Genomic DNA, 11,309 nt, shown 5'->3' on the forward strand with positions numbered 1-11,309 from the left:
ATTGTGATAAAAGGCCAAGGCTTTCTGCTTGTGAGCTACAGTGAGGTAGGGTGGGAAAAACTCACATGTGTACATATGATATCTGTTTAGTGTTACAGTGTCAGGCTTTTTGGATGTTGTGCAAACTGGCTCTAATAGCAACAGGTTGATGTATTTTTCATAATGTGCATAATACGTCCAAAAATGTCCTATATAGTCCAATTATTACACTGGGGACTGTATAAAGCATTACAAGTAGAGCACTATCAATTTCCTGTTGTTTCTAAGCATAAACTAATGGGGTGGGTTGAAAATTCCCCCCAACATGAAATTTGCCAGATCAGCCCAGTTGGAAGTAAATGAAGCTGTATTTACAAGCAAAACTACAATCTACAATGAGAAAGCAATGAATATGTACAAAATATACAACATTTACAATTAATAAACAGCACAAGCTCCCCCCTGCGGGCCAAAAAAACAGGGGAGCTGCAACAGCTTCTGTCTCCCCCACCCTCCCCACTTCTTTACTCCCCTTGGACCCAAAAGTGACAAAAGAGCGAGCAGATAAGTTGTTAATAGCAGTCACAACAAAAGCAATGCAGCCAAGGTCAGTAAAGCCAGGAGAAGCATCAGCTGGAGCCAAAGAAACAAAAAGAGAGAAAGATTGTTTTCATTACTAGCTTACATTTGTTATCTGTCTAATGGATTGTTTAGAACTTATCATTGTTTTCCTTTTTACATCCAATAGTGATTTATTTACATGTTACTACTGTCTGTTCAAGATCTGTGGAAAATTTTAAAGGTACAGCCTAAAACTACCACAGCTACCTCCTCTCATTGTACTATCTGACATCAGTGTTTTTTTTCTGGTCCTCTCACTCTTTTTATCTTTTTATGTTTTCCAGTTCCAGTGAAATGCTTGTTATGACAGCAAGAATGATACTAAAGACAAAAAAGGCTGTACTGCGTAGGAAGTTGTGTCAATAGGTATGTGAATCAAAGGGTGGGAAGGGAGCTACGGTAAGAAGTTAAAAAACCTGACACTTTACAGTAACTTTAACTTCCTCTATAATTTTTTTTTGCTGTTTTGCAATTTGCAGATTAAAAATATAAAGGGATGACTTTGCTATGGGAGCCTTCCCCCCTCCGTAGACAGTATCTGATAGGCTTGTTAGCAACAAACCAAAGGTTTGTGTGGAAAATAAACTTCTGCCTGCGGCTAGATGTATGTTGTGATACTATTGCACCCACAAATATTAATAACATCTTAATACATTCCCTTGTCAAAGAATTTATTTTACAAAACTCAAAAGAGCAAATGGAAGTTTAAGGCAAAAAAAGACATTAAAAAAACATACTATTAGTTATGGAGGACTGGATTTTCAAGAAAAGACAAAAAGGAAAACATAAGGTGCTCCAAACAAACTTCATGCACAGTTCTGCAAACTGCTTTCAGTCATAGCTCTGTATGCAAATCTATAAACTCCAGATATTAAAAGAAAACTGGATTCAGTTATGGAATCACAGAATCACCAAGGTTGGAAGAGACCTCAGAGATCATCAAGTCCAACCTGTCACCACAGACCTCATGACTAAACCATGGCACCAAGTGCCACATCCAATCCCCTCTTGAACACCTCCAGGGACGGTGACTCCACCACCTCTCTGGGCAGCCCATTCCAATGGTGAATGACTCTCTCAATGAAGAACTTTCTCCCCACCTCGAGCCTGAACTTTCTCTGGCACAGCTTGAGACTGTGTTGACCCACAGCCACCCTCAGAATTCACCATCCACAAGAAGTAACTTCTCTACAGAGTCCTAGCATTTCAGAGCTAACTTGTTAAGTATGCATAGAATAATTAGAAGGTCTGCATGTCTGTAGTTTTCTTAGTCAGCTATGCTGATATTTGCAACTACAGAACTTTGCTTTTTTTTTCATAGCATTTGTATGCTGAGCATGATGCATGGAAAATTCGATTCTTCTATTTTTGTTATTCAAGTATGAAACATGATTTTAAACAGTATGAAGCATTTGGCTTCCATAATTTACTTAAAGGAAACTGATTGATAGTAATATTTTAAAATTCTTGACTGTAGTTTTAAAAAGGAATCAAATTTTTAGTTAATTAAAAATTCCTAGTTACTAAAGGAGTTTAATGGGAATGAATGCAGATGTTGGGTAGCCTTATCTTGCCTTTTAGGTGTTCTTGCTGCATCGGAAAGCATTGCCAGATCAAAATATACTGCTCACCCCTAAACCGTATCCCCAAGCACTGCATCCAAACCACCTTTAAACACATGTAGGGTTGGTGATTCAACCACCTCCCTGGGCAGCACATTCCAATGCCTGACCACTTGCTGGGAAAAAAAATTTCATAATGTCCAGCACACACATGCTGATAAAAAGCACTATCAGCCCTACTCTGTAATGCAAAAGCAGTTTTAAAGTTTCTTCCCCTGTCCCTGTATCATCTTAGGGCTAACTCTAGAGGTAAGGAGAAACATAAAGGTGGGCTGCAAAAGGTGGAATTACTGAAGTGAATTTTTTGTAAGAAAAAAACCCCAAATGATACATGCAATGATCACTTTGATCTGACTAAGTAGATACTTTTGCTTATCTGTATCTTTTATCTTTTCTGCCCTTCTCTTCCTGAATATAGTTCTGATATGTTTGTAAAGCTGATCTGAAAGATGCAACAATAAGAGACTATAGGGTACTATCTCAAGGCAACTATCTGCTAATCATGTCAAAGGGTATGTGGGTTTCAATGTGTTATGTCTAAAAACAAGACGGGCTTAAGCATTTTAATCTGGGTAGCTGTATGTGGAATGAAGTGTGTTTGTAGGCATGTGCATACAAATTGCTACATGTGTCTCAGCAAAAGCTGCTCCAATACGCTCTGATAGATCTCTAGTGTTTATTTGGTGCATTTCATATGCAGTTTTTCTCTCCATATGGACTGTATTTTAAAGCTCCTTTTCTTTGTGCCCTTCACCTCATTGGACTACTCATTTACTCTGTACAGGAGACCAGCAGGAGGTCTGTAAAATGCCTTTTTTTTCCTTTTTTTTTTTTTTTTTAATTTTTTTTCTTCTTAAGGACTACAGGATTTGGCCCATAGTTTTAGTGTAGATGAAAGAAATAATGGGTTTCTTTGAGGGGAAAAACAAAAAAGGGAAAATCAGGAGCATTTTGTTCGATACTACACCACTGTTTCCAGAAATTGCCTAGTACAGTTTGCAAGTTTTTCCACTTTACGTATATACATTAACTTTGCAAAATCCCATACAGCCATGAGGTGAGCCCTTTTGAAGGAGTTGTTCTTCTGAAGGTTCATGGGTCTCATAATTTTTTCTTCAAAGCAAATAATGTAGACTCCCTGTCACAATTCCTTCTTAGGAATTCTGCTTGAAAAAAAACCTGTTTGAATTTCAATATATCAGGTATTTCAAACACATACACCTAATGCCTCAGTGGTTTTCTTTGTCTGATCAGTTAGTGGCCCTAAATACGAAAGGGAGCCTCTGATAATTTAAAATCTATTCCTAGCAAAGCAAAGCAAACCAAACAAAAATCCCCCAACCAAACCAACAAAGCAAACAACCCCCCCCCCCCCCACACACACAAAAAAATCTGAGAGTTTTGTAGTTTCTCCTGGACACTAAGGAAAGTAGCTGTAAAATAATCTTTCAAGTTTTTAAGCTATTGAAAGCAACAAACAAACAAACAAACCAACCAACAAAAAAAACAATCTCTCAAAACCCCCAAAGCAACCCAACCCCCAGATTTCAGAAACCAAACCCCCATTTCTTTCCCCAAATACTTGTTGAAACTCTTCTGGTTCATATGTTCAGAGTTAGAGAGAAACCTAGGCTAGCAGAGCTTCAGAACATCATCTGCCTGTATCTCTTTCTTAGAGCAGGGCTTACTTCAGTGGGAGTTGCTCACAGCCTTTTCTAATTGAGTTTTGGCTCTGAGGATGGATGCTCCACAGCTGCTCTGGGCAACTCATTCCATTGGATGACTGTCCATGTGAAAATTTGTTTCTTAATATTAAGACATAAATTTCCTTGATGTATTTTGTACCTGTTGTTCCTCATCTTTCCATTTTGCAATTCTGAGAAATATTTGACTGTCTTCTCTATAACCACCCACCAGGTAATTGAAAACAGCAATAACAGCCCCTTTTAGTTTGTTTTTCTTTTCAATTTTGTGTGTGTGTGTGTAAAGTGACAAAACTTTATTTTCTCAATATCTGTTGCTTCATCATGTGCTCCAATTCTCTATATTTTTATAACTAAGATAACTGAGAGGTGCAAAGGTCTGTAACATAAAACAATGTAATAGCCTATAGGCATGTTTTTCACTCCTAAATAGAGGAAAGAGTTTGTTATAAGCATGTCTATCAGTTTAAGTCATCAAATGAATAGTTGTATGTAAGCTTGAAGAACAAGTTATATGTCAGACTGCAGGGCAAGGAATCTGTTTCACGTATCATAGGGTCACAGGATGTTAGGGGTTGGAAGGGACCTCTGAAGATTACCAAGTCCAACCCCCCTGCCAGAGAAGGACCATACAATCTAGCACAGGGTGCACAGGAATGCATCCAGATGGGTCTTGAAAGTCTCCAGAGAAGGAGACTCTACAACCTCTCTGGGGAGCCTGTTCCAGCGCTCTGTGACCCTCACAGTGAAGAAGTGCGGTGTGAGACTTTAAGGCTTTAAAGAATTTGCCTCTGAATTATTTTTTTCTGTAGCTAAGAAAGGCTATTCTAGCTAAAGAAAATTACAATATTCTAGAGTGGAAAGGTTTCATATGCTACAAATCTGGAAACAGAAAAGGTATTTTGAAAGTTTAGATACAGAGGAAAGGAATATCTTAACCTTAAGTAAGCTTCACAATACAAGGTAGAATTTTCATTCAGTGTCTCTGTACATTTGCAGATATAAGGAAGCATGTACCTCATTTTGGAGTCAAAGCCTTCAGCTGTAAGACAATTAAGGGAGCACCCAGATTACTTGAAGGCTTGTCTGGTTTATGTCATATTGTTAGAAGATTCCTACAGTTCAAGGACACCATCTTGTTAAGAAAACCAGAAGTGAACTTGCTTCTTGAAGTCCAGCCTCATTTTTTAAAGTCAAAGTCTCCAGGAAGGAGAATCATAAATCCAGAATATTATAAAATATTTCCCAATAATTCAAGGTTAAGCTATAAATCTTAGTTACCAGTTCTCTTGCTACATATGCATTTTCCTCTGGTGCTTAAAGCCCCATGAAGTGATGCTTTAAATGTTTAAGTGCTATCTACAATTATAGCATCAAAATGTGAACATTAGCCTTGCTGAGTTGGGGCAGTATGAGTTACTTAAAACAAAGGATTTTATGGAACATGGAACACAAAAGGAACCTTTTACACTTCCTTCTAAAAGATGACAACTATTTTGCGCTTCATACATGTGCATATACTTGTGGATATGTTCCTATATACACCTACACACATACTGAGGATTTGTGTATCACTGCTCCTTTGGAACACTGCTTGGGATTTCACGAATGCTTGTAGAACCATACGTAGAGAAGAGCGATGTAACAGCTAAAGGGAGCTGGAAATAGTGAAGCACATTGCACCAGTGTTCATGCTTTCACTGCTGAGATTATTACCAGCATCTTGCTTTCACTTGTAGTGCTCTGTTATCACCACTTTTTACTTCATGCTCTACTTTTCTCTCGCATGGTGAAAAAAGAAGATGCTGTCAGTAGTTGTCCCATCTGAGGAAATGAACAATGTAGATTCCTGCACTGGTCAAGTAGTCAGAGACAAAAATGTTAAAATTATTCCAAAGATTGCTGCAGAAATGGCCATAAAGCCACAGCTCTGACTTTTGAAATGTAGAAAATCCAATCTCACACCTTATTAAATGTTAAGGGAAGGAAGAAGTCCTACTAACTGTGTATACAATAAGTAGATTGAAATGTGTGGTTGAACCACAAGCCAAAACATACTGAGGGCATAGTGTGCATCCCATTGAATCTACTGCTGAAAAGTGGTGTTAGGGAGGGCTATTTAATGGAGACCATTTTGTTCTCTATGACATGTTCAAGTCCTGCCTTGTCAACTGGAAGACATCAAAAAACTGAAAAAGATGTCAGGGGCCAGATGGAGCAAGAGATGTGCTCTCAGCACTTGGACTGGACAGAACTTCACATTTCTGCACACTTCTGCAACCCCTCCACTGCCCCAGAGCAGGGTTCATTGGTCCTGCAGGACCTGGGAGTCAGTGTCATGTGTGCTTTAGTTCAGTGCAAACCTCAAATCATCCAATGTATCATGACAAGAGCTAAGAAACCAGCTTATCAATTTAGAAGAACCTGAGGCAACTGACTGAAAAAGTTTTTCTGAATCTTTAAAGTCATCCTTAGATGAGAATTTGGCTAGTATTTGTCTGTCACTATGCCATTCTATTTTCAGTAATGAATAGCTGGCTCCTGTGGCACTTGAGATACAAAGCCAGGCTGCTGACAAGGAGCTTGGTACCTCTGATGTACAACATGAAAACAGTCTTTTAATCCAAGCAATCCAAAGGTAAGAAGACATGCACTGGCATAAAGGGTATCAATTTGTTAGACTGTGATTGAGGAGTGGGGGAGTGGTGCTTTTTTCTTTTCCTAGAGTATTTTTTAACTTCAGGGACCAACAGTGGGCTTCATCAAAATTCCTCAGCTGATCTTCAGAAAGTCCATCTTCAAAGTGATCTCCCAGAGGCAACATGAGGGTGAAATTGTGATTTCACTGATGCAGCTTAGATTTCACTTAGCCAGAAAAGAACAATATATTCAGGCCCTCAGTTATGAATTTTGCAGCTTTGCCCAATTGCTGAGCCTTCCTAGTTATCATACAGGAACCAGAAAGTGAAACCAGATTGGAAAGCTGAGCAAAGTATCACTTTGCAGGCCAAGCTGAGGCAAAAACAGAAAGCAAATGTCAGGAGTTTTTATTATTTTTCAGCTATATTGACTTAATTTGTATATTTTTTTTGGTCTAATAGTCTTAATCTAACAGTATTGAAAATAGTGCTACTGATCTCTTGTGGTGTAATTGGCAGTAAAGGCAACATCTGATGTTGCAGTTAAAACTTGCTTCTGATGCTTAAACTATCGATAAACACGGCATAAAAAAATAGTGCTGGCAGTAGCGTAGCTTAATGAATTTGACTATTAATGGAACCATGAAACTCCTTCAAATAGGTAAAAAAATAAGGGTGCACGATCTTCAGAGTGTTCACACAGTTGGCTGGTTGTGCATTTGGAGCCTGCCCAACTTTCTAACACTGAGCTAGGGCATATATATATCACACCCAGACTTTCTCAGAAACCATTTGTTCTACTTCCTGTTACCCCTTAGAGCAGAACACAGGCTATTGTGGAAACAACAGGGAAAATCTGAGAAAGGCTCTTCCCACTTCGTTTTGGTACTTCTCTTTTCTTACCCTACTTGTGTTCCTCATGCAAGCAAAATTGAACGAAGACTGAACACTCCACATCACTCCAAAGCTGAGGGCTTGGTTGGAGCTCAGTTTTCTCAGAACTGGTGTCTGGCAGTCTCACTGCCTGAATATTATAGTATGTAAAAGATATTATTTCCAGCTGGAAGGAAGTGTAAGTCTGACCTTAAAAATTTATGATTTAAGAAGATGAGCTATCTGAGGGAAAGTTTAGACATCACTAGTTATTTTTTTTTTTTTTTTCAGGGTAATGTGGGCAACTTGGAGAAGGGAAGGTTCCAAGAGCAAGAAATAGCACAAAGAATTTTCTGGCTCAGAGACTGTGGAGGCAATGCTGGTCTTATTTTGTTTACTATCATCATCTGCCTTTAAATTATGTAGGAGGAGGAAAGGAAAATGAATGAATTAATTGCTTTTCTTACAAAAACTCTTTTGTGAATCTGTATTTTCCATAGTGGTTGTTCCCCTCTACCTAAAATGACAATATGCTGGAGGAGGGGATAAAATCTGTCAGAAACTTCACCCCTCCAAAATTCATCTCCATTGATCGTTGTGGAGCAGCTTGCTGAAAATCAGCAAACCAAAAATAAAGCTGAGATGTCAAACTGAAATGTGCTTGATATCTTTCTCATTATGCATTTTTTTTTGGAGGAAAACCCTTTATTTTCATTTACCAGTTTAGAAGCTCGTAAACTGACTTTGCTCTAGGAACTGGCAATATCTTGTTTTGCATAAACCCCAGTTATAAACAGTGCCTCTCTGTTTTATCCCAGAATTTCATAAACTCTAAAGCAGGTCTTGTTATGAGCAGAATACACCAGGCAGAGCCTCTTGCTAAACAATTGTTGCATGGAGTTTCGTCTTCTGTGATATTTCCTAATGTACTGAGCATAGGAAATAAGTCTTGCTGTGAGGCAGAAAGAGGATGTGCAAGTATTCTATGCTCATCTTGGGAGGGAAAGAGCACATTGCCTCAGTATGTCAGCCTGAGTCTAAGGCGGCTATGAGCTATACTTGCTATGCCTGTATGTATCACAAACATTTAATCAGATTTTAAAACAAACTGAAGAAACAATAGGGATACGAGGCCTTTTATTTTCTGACAGGGACTAGATTTTTGGCAGTGTATACATGAACATAAATTGGAAAATTAGCTGTTGTGAAATTGTGTTATTTCTTTGAGGTAGGAAAGGGTAATTTTTTTTTTTTTTTTAAATTAAACTAAAGAAATCCAATAGTGTTTTACTCTTTCAGCATGACACATTACAAGCTTTCTCTCTTCCACCATCCTCTCTTGTCTATTTTTGGCTACCCCCTTTCATTGTAGGCAATGAACAGATTGTACGTATCTGTAAGGCCCCAGCAATAAGTTTCTTGAGTTTTTCTGCCCAAGTTAAAATAGCCAATTTGTGCTAAATGTCTTTATTTATTACAAAATACCTTACAGTGAAATAAAAATAAGCTATAAACCAAAAATAATAAACCAAATATTTTTACTTCAGAGTGTTTAATTTCCCACTCCTGTCTTTTCTCTTACCTATCATTAAATCACAGAAATATTTACTTGGCTCTCTGCCACAATTTTTCTCACACAAGAGCCTACTGTTTACCTGGCTGTTACTTTAAAAGTATACATTTCCAATATTTCTGCTCCTCTGTTAGCTGACTTTAATTATTCCCATTAGCAAGAAGTGATAGAGAAGCATTTGAAATTGCATAAATCACTTTATATAATACTGATTTTAATTCTTTTAATGAAATTGAAATGCTAGTGTCTCTCTTTGACTTTTACTCAGATTTACTTCCTGCACTCCTCACTCAGACTAAATACCAGGCTACCCAAGTAGCATGATTTTTCACTGAGTTTTCTGAATACTGTAGAAATTTGGAAATTTGGAGAAGACTAAACCATAGAATCATAGAATGGTCTGGGTTAGAAGGGACATCTGAAGATCATCCAATCCAACCCCCTCTGCTGTCAGCAGGGGCATCCTCAACTAGATCATGCTGCCCAGAGCCCTGTTGACCTTCACTTTGGATATCTCCAGGGATGGGGCCTAAACCAGCTCCCTGGGCAACCTGGTTCAGTGTTCCACCACCCTCGTAGTAAAGAGCCTGTTCCTAATATCCAATCTAAATCTGCTCCTTTCTAGTTAAAGCCATTGCTATCACTGCAGGCCTTTGCAAATAGTCTCTTTCCATCCTTCTTGTAGCCCCCTTCTGGTACTGGAAAGCTAATATTAGGTCTCCCTGGAGCCTCCTCTTCTCCAGGCTGAGCAGCCCCAGCTCCCCCAGCCTGTCCTTCTGGCAGAGGTGCTACAATAATCAATTTAATGTCATCTAAAAAGATCAGCAAGGACATCTCAAATTGGTAGATCCTAATTGGAGATACCATTTTTCCTGAATAAATTGGTATTGTCTTCAGATTCTCTCTTCCATTGTCATTTTAAATCTGCAGTAAGTGCTTTCTGTGTCCCCAGATAAATAAAATCCTTGATCAAAAGAAAGGATAGAGTCAGTCTGGAGGCAGCAGAGGACTGAAAATTTGGTAAATCTGGATTTATTGTAATCGTTGTTACGGACAACGAATAATTTGACCCAGAATTACATATAACATGCAGCAAGTAACCTTCTTTTCATGCTACTGCAATGCATCACATACATTTTCACATCTCCCCCTTCCACTTCCTCCATTACTTACCTGTAGTATGAAATATATCTTTCTTTTTTTTTTCTTTCTTTAAACACTGACTCATTTTATGCCAATCAAGGAAGGTGGATGGTAATATCATATATTTTAGCACTTCTACTTAAAGGATCAAATAAGCAAGGAATGTGGACTTTCACAAGGCTGAACAGAAAATGTTTCTGGGACAAGACTTCTAAAATACATCTCAAAAAAGTGTATGTCCCAGGATGTAGCTTCATGGGATTTTCAGTTTTGCAGAAAACTCTGAGAAAAGTTTGCTTCTGCTAATAGTGACCAATTTGTCAATGTTTTTTTCCAGTTTTGATAAGTCCTTTTCTTTAAAGAAATTTCTAATTTGCTGCATGGGCTAAATATTTTGTTGTTTTTACGGTGTGAGAAGAAACACAGGCAACCAGTGTGTCTTCAGAGAGACTTTTCCTGAGAGTCAGCATTATGAACTTATCACATTTTAAGATGGTTTATGATGTGTCACTCTGTGTGTGAAACTTTTAAATTCAAGAACTTACAGGTGGGGAAACTGTGGGTGAGAGATGTGGCATAGACTGTGAGGTGCAAGGTAAGTCTGTTGGTCCAGTCTCGCTTCTTAACGGTTCCAAATTAAAAAATGGATCTTTGAGTTATGATTATGGAGATCTGTACTCTTTTAGCTTTATAGCTGTAGTTTCTTGACAAGCCACTGAGGAAGAAGTAATGCCTGCCACATGCTTATCTTTGGAGACATCTATCTAACCCATTTGGACAGCCCCAGAGAGAAAAATCATGTCAAAATGTGGAGAAGGCTAAGAGATGGGCTATCAGAAGATGCCAACAGCATCACTGTAAGCAGACCAGCCTTCTAGGTAAATATTTGTGGCTTATGCTTGTAAATACCTTGCTCAAAGGCTTTTTTTGTGCTTTTGTATCATAATAATTACAATCAGATGTGGAAATACATTTCCATCAAAAAAAAAAAAAAAAAAAAGAAGTAATACTTTGGATGTTAGGAAAGGATTTGGTATAAAGTTATCCCTTATTTCCCTGGCAAAAATGAATATAAATACTCTTGGATATAAGCACTGTCATCTGACAGATAGCAAAACACTGTGAGGACATGCAGACCACAGCTAATAGTGTATGA

At 38.2% G+C, this 11,309-nt stretch overlaps 1 long non-coding RNA gene across 1 annotated transcript in view; it reads left to right on the plus strand.

The window, feature by feature from the left end:
- The window catches only part of LOC137442331 (uncharacterized), a 21,302-nt gene extending 13,438 nt beyond the window's left edge, over positions 1 to 7,864 (plus strand). The window contains exons 2-4 of the long non-coding RNA XR_010987634.1: positions 885 to 966; positions 6,450 to 6,563; positions 7,729 to 7,864. This is a non-coding gene — a long non-coding RNA (uncharacterized lncRNA). The remainder of the gene's footprint in view (positions 1 to 884; positions 967 to 6,449; positions 6,564 to 7,728) is intronic.
- The last annotated feature ends 3,445 nt before the right edge of the window (positions 7,865 to 11,309 follow it).

The sequence above is a fragment of the Melanerpes formicivorus genome, unplaced genomic scaffold (assembly GCF_026170545.1).
Source record: "Melanerpes formicivorus ecotype bairdi unplaced genomic scaffold, bMelFor1.0.p_v2 SCAF_7, whole genome shotgun sequence".
NCBI lineage: Eukaryota > Metazoa > Chordata > Aves > Piciformes > Picidae > Melanerpes > Melanerpes formicivorus.